Raw genomic sequence first — 14,698 nt, 5'->3', positions numbered from 1 at the left:
TAATTATCACTTATTAATCACAAGATAATATGGGCACAAGTATGAACATAACACACACAAATTTTATTCATAGAATGCCTCTTATACAAAAGCTGAAGTTACATGGCAAGTTACATCATTGATGAGGTCATCAAGCTTCCATATATTTCTCCATCATTCTAGGGTACAAGTCAACTTTGCAGGCTACATTTTAGGCTTGACAATCTCTCCAACTCCCCTTGATGTAGGTGCCTAGAAGAAATAAATCTTGGGAAGTTTATACAAGGCTTTTCAACCTTGGACATGTTGGCCCATATAACACTTTATGGCTAGGGACAATTGTGAAATATCCCAACACCCTCAGCCTCAGCTTTACAATCAAAGAAGATCTACTCCACTTCACCCTCGCGGACATGAAACCCTCATTCAGTGAGGTGTGAAGTCAACTTACCACAAATTTCCCTACACGGCCAAACAGCCAATACCACTATAAGGGCATCATCTGATTGTATCAGATACTCTACAAATACCTTGAGCATGCCATACCAATAGGAGAGGCCACCATTGAAACTATCCATGTGGCATACCCTCAAGATCTTTCTGAGGATGTGAGGCGATAGAGGCATATGCCTTCTTCTTGAGCTGTGGGACCATAGATAAAGAGCATCATGATGATGCCACCTCAGATGACAAGAATGCTCAAAACAAGTCTAAAGACCCGACGACAAGCAAGACTCATCGAGTCCCAAGCATGAAAAAAAAAAAGAGTCCAAGGAGGATGATCATGTGGCCATAATACACAACTTTTACATCATGACCACCACCCCCCTTAGCCTTATTCCCCTATCATCCAACCTACCACCCCCCTTAATCCTCTCCCACCCCAGAACCCTACCCAACAACCTCCTTCAGCATTTGTCAAAACCTTCGTGCCTTCCCCCCCCCACCACTGGGACACTGGGGTGGCACACCCATAGGGCTCTTCTCTCATCGTAAAATTGATATTCTTGAGCCCTCATCCTTTGATCTCAATGATGGACCCAACCTTAATGAGCCGCTTCCACCATCCCGTAGAGGAAAGACCCCTTGGAAGATATTGGAAAGGACCCAAGAATGTCCTTACTCGTCCACCATGAGCAGAAACTCACTTATCCAACCTGTGTATGAGACCTCATCTTCTAAGGAAACTTCCTTACCACCCCTGACACACCCTTTTGATACTACTAAAATTCACCTAGTCAACAAACAAATGGAAAACCGGTATAACCAATGGGAGACTTACCATAAGTGCTCCCTAGAGGAGGATGGTAGTTTATTGATCCGAGGGATTACCCTTTCGTGCATCATTTGGGAGTACAACCCAAGTGGTGTCTAGGGCCTACTCAAGGTTCGTGCTATCAAAAGAAGGTAGTCATGGCACAAGTTCTTATTATGACTAGAAGGCAAAGGGCCTATAACTTTCCTTACAACATTGGCAAGCCTTGAACCACTCACCCCTACGGAAATGTTGCTATGATTCGTGATTTCCATACCTCCTGTAATACTCGCACCACTGGCTCTCTCTCGCTCTCAAGACTGGGCACTCATGCACCATGTGGTTACTTCTATAGACTACACACTAAGTTATTTCCCATATAGGAGCTAAATGTGGATGGCCTATCTCCCTAGGAGCAACTTTCCATACTTGTTCTAGCATGTTGATCACTACCATAACAATGTCTTTTGCACTCTTGAGCTCTTCAGTTTTTCTAGTGTCCTAACTTTTGACACTGGATTGTTCCGTCTCCTCTAATGTCTTCTACTTTTTGTGGAAGGGATGCCTCTAAAGTTGTCATCAAAATCTATCACATCTAGGCAACACTCCACTAATGTCTTATACTTTCCATGGAAGGGATGCCTATAAAGTTATTATCAAAATCTGTCACATCTAGGCAACACTCCACTACTGTATTAATGTCCTATACCTTCTAGCGTACAATGCATCATGCAATTATTTGCTCCTGAAACCCTCTGAGAACAATGTGATTAGCCTGATTTGGCTTGATTTTTCCTTAAGCACGACATCTAATATTCAAGTTCTTAAGGTGGTTTATACAACCTCTTAGCGACTCATGTTCAAGCTGCTTTGATTGATACAACTATGTAATAGAGTTATGCTTGACACCGGTTGTTAAGAAGCCCGTAGTAAATGCTAGCTCAAGGTCCTTCTATGGCCCTTTTTTGTGAATCTTCCAACATTTGGAACCAAAACAAAGCATTTCTATCTAAGGTTAATCCGAAGGCATCGATCTTAGTTCTAGGATCAATTACACTCTCACGCGTACAAATTTGTCTCAATGCAGTTAGGTGGCTTTAGTGATCCCCTAGTCCGTCAAAGTTTAATAATAACTTAAATATATGAGAGGCTTTTATCCTCATATGGCCATGAGCGTCATCTTAATCCTCTAGGCAGTCTAACCACCATGGGAATAACATCTAGCACTTTTCTCATTTTGACAAGAATACAAGATCATGCTCTAACCCATAGGTATTATAACTGATGCTTTTGGTAAAGGTTCTAGGAGCACATTGGCCATATGTGTCATTGGGTATTCCACTACCAATAGCTACTGGTATGGGGTTAGCTACCCTTGTTTTCTTTCAAGAGATATTGCATCTCTTCAAATGGCACAGTTTTCGCTCATCCTTTCTTCCTTGATTGGGTCTAACGAGGAAGGAATCAAAAGTACGGCTATAGAACAAGAATTCTTACTTTTCCTACAAGATTGCCTCTAGTGTTGGCACGTATAATAATGTTTCATGTTCAAACATTGGATTCAAGAATGAAGTTGCAATGATTCGGCCTGAAACATAAATGCATAAGTTCTTGGTCGAAAGCCATAATTGCTTATAGAGATAATTTTTATCATTTTCTAGGTTTTCTTATGTTTTTTAAGTTTTCTAAACTTTTTTAATTTTTCTAGCTTTTTTTCTAATTTTTGTGATTTTTCTTAGTTTTCAATGTTTTGGGTTATAGAACAAGAATTCTTACTTTTTTACAAGATTGCATAGTGTTGGCGCATACAATAATGTTTCATGTTCAAACATTGGATTTTCTAGAATGAAGTTGCAATGATTCGGCATGGAACGTAAATGCATAAGCACTTGGTTGAAAGACATAATCGCTTGTTGAGATTCTTTTTATGATTTTCCAAGTTTTTTGATGTTTTTTTGAGTTTTCTAAACTTTTTCTAAATTATCTAATTTTTTGGTACTTTTTGATATTTTTGTGATTTTTCTTAGTTTTCAATGTTTTGGTATTTTTAGTACGTTTAATATTTTTTATGATTTTTCTCCAAGATTTAACAGGTCAAAGTCCGAGGTTCTGGTCAAATTCCTTGCACTAATAAGTTTTTTTATTTTTTAATGCCTCTCGAATTTTACCCCAGTGGGATCGACAATCTAGAACAATTCGAGCCAAACAATTCTTGTTAGAACGTTTTGAGAGCTAACGATCCTACTTTTGAAATCAGAATGATCTGACTGTGACAATTCTAGATTTTGGATGATTCAACCCTTGCATAGCGATGTGAATTAATCCATGATTTATTGGGTGATTCTACTATGGGATTGGTGATTGTACTTTTTAGGATCGACTAATTTGACTGTGACAATTCTAGATTTTGGATGATTCAACCCTTGCATAGCGATGTGAATTAATCCATGATTTATTGGGTGATTCTACTATGGGATTGGTGATTGTACTTTTTAGGATCGACTAATTTGACTATCCCCACTACAAACTGTCAGTGTTAGTTAGGCGGTGCCTCGATTATTACATCTACCAAATATTCCCTATAGTTTTTACAGGTTACTGAGGTAATAGTACCCGTGTCCATCCACATTTAGTGGTGATACATTACCGATTTAAGGCTCATTATGGTACTTGTAAACGATTCTCCTCTTATATGTAACAACTGTACCTACTTGGTCAAATTTTTTTGACTCTAGTAGTTTGATCGGGCGATTCTACCAAACAATCCTTCTCTTGGATCAAAACGATCCGACTGGGATCCACAATTCCACTTTATATCCTATTTTTCCCATGTTTTTTGCTTGGTACCTAGTTTAGCAATAGTTCTTCTACCATGAAAACATCAAAATGAATAATTATTGGGGATTAATTAAAAGAATGGGCTAATTTTTCCCCTTTAGACGGTGGAAAATTTCTTAATTTAGTCTAACTAAACTACTTAACCTAATCTAATGCTCATGATATCAATCGAAAAGCCTAACAAGAGAGATTGCTAACCTCAATCTTTCAAGGGGAGCAATAACTCAACTAACCATCTTACTTACCAATGAGTTAAAAATAACAAAAACATAAGAAAAGGGTTATGGTTTAGAAAAAGCTTAATCTACTCACACAAGACACACCATTACACTTCAAATCACACCTTAAACTTAGCAAACAATCACCCTACCATAAGTTTTATGATTGATGGGCAAGAAAAAATAACCAATGGATCATTAGAATGTCCTAATTCCACTCTAGCACTAGCTCTACTCCTTGGCAGTGGTGCCTCTTGTGTAGAGAAGTTGTAGTCTCACAACATAACAAGGAGTACTATCCCGTTTAGAGTCGTGGACAATGAATTGCTCATGGGAATGGAGACCTTAAGGGTTGTCAAGCCTCAATCTCTACTAATCCAATTCCTGGACCTCCGTAAACCAACCACACAAAAGGGAGAAGCTAGCAAGCTCTCTCTCTCTCTCTCTCTCTCTCTCTCTCTCTCTCTCTCTCTCTCACACACACACACACACACACTCCACACCTAGCTATTCTCAAACCAAGAATCAAGCAAGCAAGCACCTCATGCATATACAGACATACATGCAAGCAAGCAAGCTCTACGAGACTCCATAGCTAAGAACATACATAGACATGGAAGCATGTAAGAAATCAAGCAAGAATCAAGCAAGCAAGCACCTCATGCATATACAAACATACATGCAAGCAAGCAAGCTCTATGAGACTCCATAGCTAAGAACATACATAGACATGGAAGCATGCAAGAAACAAGAAGATAACAAGACAAGTAAGAATAGAGCAACTTTCAAGCTTGAGCTCAATTGTAGAGAAACTCTCAAGCACTCACACATTCAAGTAAGCAAGCTCTACAAGACTCCATAGCCAAGAACTTACATAGACATAGAAGCATGCAAGAAACAAGAAGATAACAAGACAAGTAATAATAGAGGAACTCTCAAGCTTGAGCTCAACTGTAGATTGCATTGCCAAAGGTGACCTACCACACCCTCATAAGTCACTTATATACATGTGGGCTTTAGCTGGTCATCACCCCCACATATGGTGGTGTGCCCAAAACATGTTCTCTTCATACGTACAAGCCTTATATAGTTGGCTTCCATTACAAAGGTGGGCCCCTAGCCATATGCGATTTGAAATACCTAAGCTAAGGTGGGGATTACAAAATGTGTACGAAAAAAGGAGCAACAACAACCTTACAATAAAGAGCCAAGTGTGCCACTTCCACCACATGAGCAATTTATAAGAATATCCTAAAAATCAACATTTCCTAGATTAAAAAAATTGATCTAGCATTAGATTCCACGATCCTTGACAAAAACAAGCTTTGACTGAACTAAGAAACAACTCCTCTCATGATGTCTTGCAATAAGCTGTAGCCTGGCTAGCCTAGGATAAGATGAGTTTGCCTAAGAGGGAAGGAGGCATTGGGATTCTACACTTACCCACTCATGCTAAAGCAAGGACAAACATGAATCTACCTAAATGTCTACATCAAGAGGAGACTTAGACCAAGTTGATAAGAGAGGTAGTTTAGGATTCTAATGTGTTACTCAAGGCTAGGTGGATGGGACTAGATTAGAAAGATAAGCCTCTATCTTATGAGGACTAGGCTACTGTTCCTTGCCTATCCTTCTATTTTTTTAATCCTCGTGGATGAGTAAATAGAAGTCAAGCAATAAAGCAAAGCAACAAAATTAAGGGTTAAAACAACCAAAGGTTTGTGACAAGCCTAAACAACTCAAAACAAGAAGAGATAGACATATATACATACATACGTAGCAATAAGAGATAAAGATACATACACGCAAACACGTTTATGTGTATGTATATATCTATATGTATGTATAATGTATGTGTTTTCAGTCTTCTACATTAGCAATTAGAAAAACTCCAAGAACCTTATTCTTAACCACAGTAAAAACATTAAACATGATTATATAACAATAGATTTGTGTACAATAATCATGTTAGAAGTATGTGGAGCCAGTGACTCCATTAAGTGAAAAAGAATTTTTTGTTGTAGAGCATAAACCACAAAAATATTTTGAGATAATAGATCCTGTTACCTACATCCATCCAAACAGACATACAAAGAGTTAGCATGTGTGTGTCTTGCAGGTGTCAAAGGACCTATCACATGTTATAGATGTTACCCAAAACAACCTAGTTTATGCAATGATGGGATCATTCCCCTTGATATGTCTAGAATATAGTATCATCCCAAAGTAAAGTGATAATTAAAAAATTGGAAGATAATTGGCTACCTAGTGATCTCTATAAAGAGATCTAATATTGTTTCTTATAATATGAAAAAACAACTAGCTTCTCAGTAATCCCAAAAGAACCAGTAGATATCTCCAATCATATCAGCAGAACAAATTAAATTTATCTGTTTACAGCCTATCAAGGTATAAGCACTTGGGTATCTCTAAAGATAATCTCTAGAAGTATCACAACAATCCACATATTGTTCAGAGGATTGGTAGTCATGTTAAGCTTGTCTTAGAAGATCTTTTTGCATGAATTCAAAAAGGCACCTATATGTAAAAAAAAATCATCAATGTCACTACATATTAGTAGTATTATGAAATACGTTCTAATGGCAGCTTCCGAGCGGTTACTATTTTGACAAGAGAAGCTGTGTACATTCTCATTTGCACATGACCTCCCCTTTATCTAACTAAACCAAGGGTTAAGTTCTTAAATTATGAGCTGTATTGTCAAATTCTTTGGCCTATATTGAGGCCTAACAAAATTTTCAAAGTCCGCATAGTGCTAATGTATTAGTTTATTGAATCAGCATTGAATACCATCAGCCATGCATGACCTGACATAGGCCTATTAATAATATGTCGGGCATATAGATTAAGGAAAAAGTAATGTGCATCCATATTTGGTATTCTATCAATACATGTGAATGAGATTTGGGGCCAAATTAGCTTAAGGATATATCTCCATATGCCTAGATCAATCCACATCTACTGCTTAAACAATTGGTATTAATCATAAAATATTTACAGGATCATCACACACAAAAAAACTAGAAATATATCATAAATGATATTGAATCCGTATTATGAGCCATGCTCATCCCTAGTTAAAATTTTTGGAAAAAACCAGAATAATGCTTAACAAGACCAATCATAGCATCGTGACCTGATATTCATGCACAACCTTGTATCCTCAATTAGGTGATGCCTCAATCAAGGGAAAGTATCTACTAGACCTACACTCAGTTACTCTAGTAAATGAGCCTTCTAACCTTAGAACAAGACACTCTAAGGTACCACTAAGGATCTCACACTAAGAATGGATGCTAGATCAGATATTTTCTAACACCCTCCCTTGATCAAGCATCCATACCATGCAGGGTATACTTGGATCAGATCTACCACAAAGATCACTAAGATAAAAATAATGCCCCACAGGCTAAAATGTTATACATAGCAATTGCTAGAATAATGTGTTAGAGAAGTTTGCCTCCTCCTTCTCTAGTTTCTTTTGCCTCCTCCTTCTCTGGTTGCTTTGCCTTGCCCTTATCTTTCTCCTCTTCATCCTTTTTTCTTTTGAAGTAATCTTTGATGATGTGGCTCTTCTTTTTGCAATAATAGCAAGTGCGAGGAGCCTTGGTCTTCTTGTCCTGGACTGTACGGAATAGGCATGCTCCATTTGAACTGGTGTTAAAGAAGCTGAGGCTTTGGAACCCTCAATGCAGGTTTCCTCTAGAACGAGGTAAGAGTATGATTGGTTTAATTTGCTATCACAGTGAGACACACTGCTCATAACAAGGAAGCATGTTGGAGAGCAACACATAGATGGCCTCCTCTTCATCAATGGTAACACCTGCACCACTAAGTTGATCAATTATACATCGAATGCCATTAACATGAGAAGCAACACTGGTTTTTTCATCCTTTTCATCCTGTAAAGTTTCTTAATTAAGAAGAACCTAGCAGCTACATTGGTTTTCCCAAAGATGGACTTGAGCCTAAGCCATGCTTCATTGGAAGTCTTTGATGAGCTCACTTGATGGATTTGGCTATCACCTAGCCCACAAATGATGAGGGATAATGCTTTGGAGTCTAAAATAGTCCACTTGGTAATGAGTTTTGGATCTCTATTTGGCCTCTTTTAAGTGTCATTGACCACTCCCCCACATGTCTTTTCTCTGAGACACATTTGCATTTTGATGCACCAATATGGTATTTGGATCCATCAAATTTATCTATTTTATCAAACATATTTCCCACCATATTTGCCATGGTACTCAACCTTACACACAAAGTGTTCCCAAATTACACAAATAGGGAAGTCCTTTATAGTTATAGGACTTTACAATAATGGAGCTGGTTGTCACAACAAGGAACTTCACTCAAGAATCCCTTCACCAGACGGATGAAGATGTGTTCACATGAACTCTGACCACTCTAGGTAATTTGGCTTTAATTTAACCTTGGATATTTTCGTGGAGTGAATGCTTTAATTTTTGTACTTGGGATTTAGTTTTGGTTTTAATGAATCTAGGCATTATTGCACACCATGTGTTCACACTTCAGATGGGAGAGTCCTTTATAAATGAGGAATTTACTAGGATATGATCACAAAGAATATCAAACACAAAGTATCACTAAGTATCATCTCACATAGGTTTATATTTGTCCAACTCACCCTTTCTCACAAATCAATGAGGGTGCCCTTCATAGCCTTAGGCATAGTAGTAAAATGTTCAAACTTAACATGAAGGTTTTGAAACTTTAGAAAAACTCTCCGCTTTTTAAAAAGAAAGGCATTTGAAGTTTTCTCAAAATCAGTGCCAGCTCTTCATCAGAACACATACAATAGAAGGACAAGTCGTCTTCTTTGTGAGCTTGGAGCTCAACTTTGTGGTCTTGGATTTCAACCACCACTTAAGACTTGTTTAGGTGAGGTTTCTACACACACCCGTCCCCACAGAGTTGCATAATGCTTCAAAGATGGAAAGTAGCTGTTGTCCAATGATTTTGCCTTCTTAACTCAGTTCACAAAAGATGATCTTTCTTACACGTAGAGGAACTCACTTATTGGAGGAGGAGCTTACACAATCAAATTTTCCACTATTTTGCAAGATGCCTTACTGCTGTAAATAGCCACTTTGAGCTAATTGGAGCTCATTTCAAAGCTTCACACAGAGCACTCTTCCTAGCTCACTTAGAGCTATACACATAACTTCCTCTCTACCTCTCTAGGAATGCCACAAGAAAAATAATCTCTCTCACTCTCTCTCTCTCTCTCTCTCTCTCTCTCTCAAATTTTCTCTTGCTCTCTCTTATTATTGAGAAGATTAATCACACAGAGAATGGACTGGCTATTACACTTCCTACACTATGCAAACTCAGAAGAGGACTCACAAAGTATCCACCCTTCTAATGATCACTAATAAGAAGAATGATTCCCATCACTTAAGTTGATAGATGCAATGCCATTGTTTTGAGACTCTTATTCACTCCATTGTGTCACTCAATTAAGCAAGTGAAGTTATGGGACTATTCCCCTCCCTCAAACTAGTGTGGGCCACCCACACTAATGCAATGGGACGAGAGTGCACACAAGGTGTCAATGCACAAAACAATGCTCACCAAAAAACTAAGATTAATGAATTTTCTTCTAGCTCTAAATGCTACTTAATGAAGCAAGGCTACTTGATCAACCAAAGGATACAATGAACTCCACACAAGTATGATGCTAATGAACTAATCACTCAAACACCCACACACTCCTCACATAGAGGGAGCTCCCAAGAAGGGTAGCTCTGATACCATGTTAAAAGACATGGTGTGAGCTTAAGCTTGACAATGATTGAATGAATCACACAATGGAGATGGTTATCACATAAGCAAACTCACACAAATAGAGCAACACATGCAACCACTTAGATAAGAATGAGACGTAACCAACGAGCAATAGAATGTACTCAAGGTCACCACAAAGCATCACATAAACACATGCTAATGAAAATTCCAAAAAGCATGGGAATTACTCTCTCCACTTAGCTCATAAGAGTGATTAGTGTGCCTTGTTTATATAGGCTCAAGAGGGGGGCATCTAGAGCCCATGAATCTCTCCACCTCCCTTAGATTTCTAACTAGAGTCACCTAAAAGGTGATGCCTCAATCAAGGGAAAGTATCTACTAGACCTACATTCAGTTACTCTAGTAAACGAGCCTTCTAACCTTAGAACAAGACACTCTAAGGTACCACTAAGGATCTCACACTAAGAATGGATGCTAGATCACATAATCGCTTGGCTGAGATTCTTTTTATGAATTTCTAGGTCAATGCTTTGGTATTTTTAGCATGTTTAATATTTTTGATGATTTTTCTCCAATTATAGGTCAAAGTCTAAGGTTATGGTCAAATTCCTTGCACCATAAGTTTTCTGATTTTTTGATGCCTATGGAATTTTACCTAGTAGGATTGACAATCCTACTTGAATAATTCTCCTATGAAAATCCCATCCTTAAAAAATATTCCACTAGAAACCTTTCTAGCCAAAATGATTCCAAATGGAACGATCCTTGTTGGAATGATTCTAGTAAAAAATGTTTCACCTTGAAAATGATTCTAGATAGAATGACTCTACTAAAAATGATTCTTGCTGGAACAATTCGAGCCAAATAATTCTTGTTAGAACATTTTGAGAGCTAACAATCCTACTTTTGGAATCGGAATGATCTGACTCCAATAGTTCTAGTTTTTGGATGATTCAACCCTTGGGTAGCGATCTGACTTGATCCATGATTCGAGAATTTGAATGGGCGATTCTACTATGGGATTTGTGATTGTACTTTTTAGGATCGACTGATTTGATTATGGGATTTGTGATTGTACTTTTTAAGATTGACCGATTCAACTATCCACTACAAACTGTAATAAGTGTTAGTTAGGCAGTGCCTCGACTGTAACGTCTACCAAATATTCCCTGTAGATTTTACAGGTTAATGAGGTACTCGTACCCATGTCCATCCACATTTAGTGGTGATAAATTGCCAATTTTAAGGCTCATTATGGCACTTGCAAAAGAGATTCTCCTTTTCTATGCAAAACGACTGTACCTACTTGGCCAAAAAAATATGACTCCAGCAGTTTGATCGAGCGATTCTACCCCAAACAATCCTTCTCTCATATCAAAAAAATCTGACTGAGATCCACGACTCCACTTTACGAGTTTTCCCCTATTTTTCCCTTGCTTTTTGCTTGGTACCTAGTTTAGCAATGGTTCCAAAATGGTTATTTTACCATGCAAACATCAAAATGAATAATTATTGGGGATTAATTGAAAGAATGAGTCAAATTTTCCCCTTTGGACATGGTGGAAAATTTCTTAATTTAGTCTAATTAACCTACTTAACCTAATCTAATGCTCAATATATCAATGGAAAAGCCTAACAAGAGAGATTGCTAACCTCAATCTTGCAAGGGGGAGGTCAACTCAACTAACCATCTTACTACCAAATGAAGTAAAAACAACAAAAACACAAGAAAAGGGTTATGTTTTAGGAAATCTTAATCTACTCACACAAGACACACCATTACACTCCAAATCACACGCTAAACTCAACACATAATCACCCTACCATAGGTTTTGTGACTCATGGGAAAGAAAAAATAACCAATGTATCATTAGAATGTCATAATTCCACTCTAGCACTAGGTCTACTCCCCGGCAGAGTGGCACCTCTTGTGTAGAGAAGTTGTAGTCTCACAACATACCAAGGAGTCCTAACTCGTTTAGAGTAGTTGACAATGAATTGCTTGTTAATGGAGACCTAAAGGGTCGTCAAGTCGTCAAGCTCTACTAATGCAATGCTTGGACCTTCGTAATCCAACCACACAAGAGGGAGAAGCTAGCAAGATTCCTCTCTACTTACTCCATCTCTCTCTCTCTCTCTCTCTCTCTCTCTCTCTCTCTCCACACCTAGCTATTCTCAAAGTAAGAATCAAGCAAGCATCTCATGCATATACACACACACACACACATGCAAGAAAGTAAGCTCTACAAGACTCCATAGCTAAGAACATACATAGACATGGAAGCATGCAAGAAACAAGAAGATAACAAGACAAGTCAGAATAGAGTAACTCTCAAGCTTGAGCTTTATTGTAGATACACTCTCAAGCACTCACACATGCAAGCGAGCTCTACAAGACTCCATAGCCAAGAACTTACATAGACATGGAAACATGCAAGAAACAAGAAGATAACAAGACAAGTAAGAATAGAGTAACTCTCAAGCTTGAGCTTTATTGTAGAGAAACTCTCAAGCACTCACACATGCAAGCAAGCTCTACAAGACTCCATAGCCAAGAACTTACATAGACATGGAAGCATGCAAGAAACAAGAAGATAACAAGACAAGTAAGAATAGAGGAACTCTCAAGCTTAAGCTCAACTGTAGATTGTGTTGCCAAAAGTGACCTTCCACACCCTTATAAGTCACTTATATACATGTGCTATTATTCAAGTATATATTTTATCATATTTTTGATGCATAATAATCGTAGAAAAATATGCTTGATTCAATGTACGAATGTGCACAAACTTATTTTATGAATTAGTTTTGTTGGCCATGTGCCAAATGTTTGTACAAATTATTTATGCACGCTTGTGCATGGCGTTGCTATATTCCTAGCACATATGCTAGAAGAGTTGTAATTATTTACACTTAGTGTGTGAACAAGCTCTAGTGTTTGAGCTATTTTTGTAAATAGAAAGCTTGTAGAGCAAGCTTGGGCTAAAATAGCCATGTAAGCTATTTTTGATGGAATAAAATCTTTAAAAATACTCAAGCGGGGATGCTTTTTGGATACACGCTTGGGAGGTAGTTGGGACCCAATCTGGTGTTATCTCGCATCTGTATTTTTCTATTGGTACACTTCCCGAGGTCATGTGTACTTTCTCGTTTCAGTCTGGCTACGCTTTGGCAAAAAGGTGTGTGTTTTTAGGCACTCAAATGGCCCGGGACCAATAGGTCATCTTTTGTGCGAAGGTGAGGAACGACGGCACGAGCCCCTAGAAGCCCAATGACGTGATGGCGATGTGTTAGAGCGTCGGTGAACAAGACCGCCCGTCGCGGCATTGAAAACCAGCCACGCAATCGCCACAACAGGGCAACGGGGATCGACGAGCGGCAGCTCTTATGGCAGGGCACATTACAGACAAACATCGTACAACGAAGACTAGCAGGAGCAGGTGTTCGAGCGTCTTCTCAAGAGACGAACAAATACAACCTTGCATTCTACCCCTTATACCCCTTTTGACCAAGCATCAAAATGCCATATGAGATAGTCTAGGAACTGTGTGGTAACGCTAGGCGAGGCGCAAGAAGAAAAAAACAAAAGAGGAGGAGAGAGAAGAAGAAGAAGAGGAAAGAGGAAGAAGAGGAGGAGGAGAAGAGAGAAGAAAGAGAAGAGGAGGAGAAGAAGAAGAAGAAGAAGAGGAGGAGGAGGAGGAAAGAAGAGGAAGAAAGAGGAGGAAAGAAGAAGAAGAAGAAGAAGAGGAGGAGGAGAAGAGAGAAGAAAGAGAAGAGGAGGAGAAGAAGAAGAAGAGAAAGAAAGAAGAGGAGGAGAAAGAAGAAGAAGAAGAAGAAAAGGAGGAGGAGAGAGAAGAAAGAGAAGAGGAGAAGAAGAAGAGAGAGAAAGAAGAGTATACATATTTTTAAGCGACTATTGTTATTCTCTCTTCCTTTGAACTTCATGGTTTTTGATATTTTCTCAGCTCTACAGGGACCTGCGATTTGGGTTATTCCAGGAGAAAGAATAAGAAGAAGAAGAAGAAGAGGAGGAGGAGAGAGAAGAAAGAGAAGAGGAGAAGAAGAAGAGAGAGAAAGAGTATATATTTTTTAAGCGACTATTGTTATTCTCTCTTCCTTTGAACTTCATGGTTTTTGATATTTTCTCAGCTCTGCAGGGACATGCGATTTGGGTTATTCCAATGATTTCTATCCATGGAAGCCACGTAGAGTTTCCGGACAATTATCAGCTTGACTTACGATAAGTCCTCATCTTAATTAAGTAATTACATTCTCAGTTATTCATAAATTATTTTAAATTCTCTATTTCTCTTAACTTTTTCATTTTGTAGCCAACAGTACATCAAGGTAAAACTCTCATACTTTTGGATTTTATTTCACGTCATCAAATTTTATTTAATATTTGTTATTTAAGTTTATTTCACTTGGACTCAATATGATTGACAATGATGAAGAACAAGACTACCACGACGACTACTCCGACTCTTAGAGTAACATATTCATTTGATTATCTCTACAATAAATTTTATTTAAGACTTTTTGTAAAATTCAAAGAGAGTTCTTATGCATTAAAAGTAGAACTTGTTGGAGGAACTGGCTCTTCCATCTTGAACTATAC

Source organism: Cibotium barometz, chromosome 48 (assembly GCF_041138505.1).
Source record: "Cibotium barometz isolate CiBa-2024 chromosome 48, ASM4113850v1, whole genome shotgun sequence".
In the NCBI taxonomy this organism is placed as follows: domain Eukaryota; kingdom Viridiplantae; phylum Streptophyta; class Polypodiopsida; order Cyatheales; family Cibotiaceae; genus Cibotium; species Cibotium barometz.
This window is presented reverse-complemented; position numbering follows the sequence as displayed.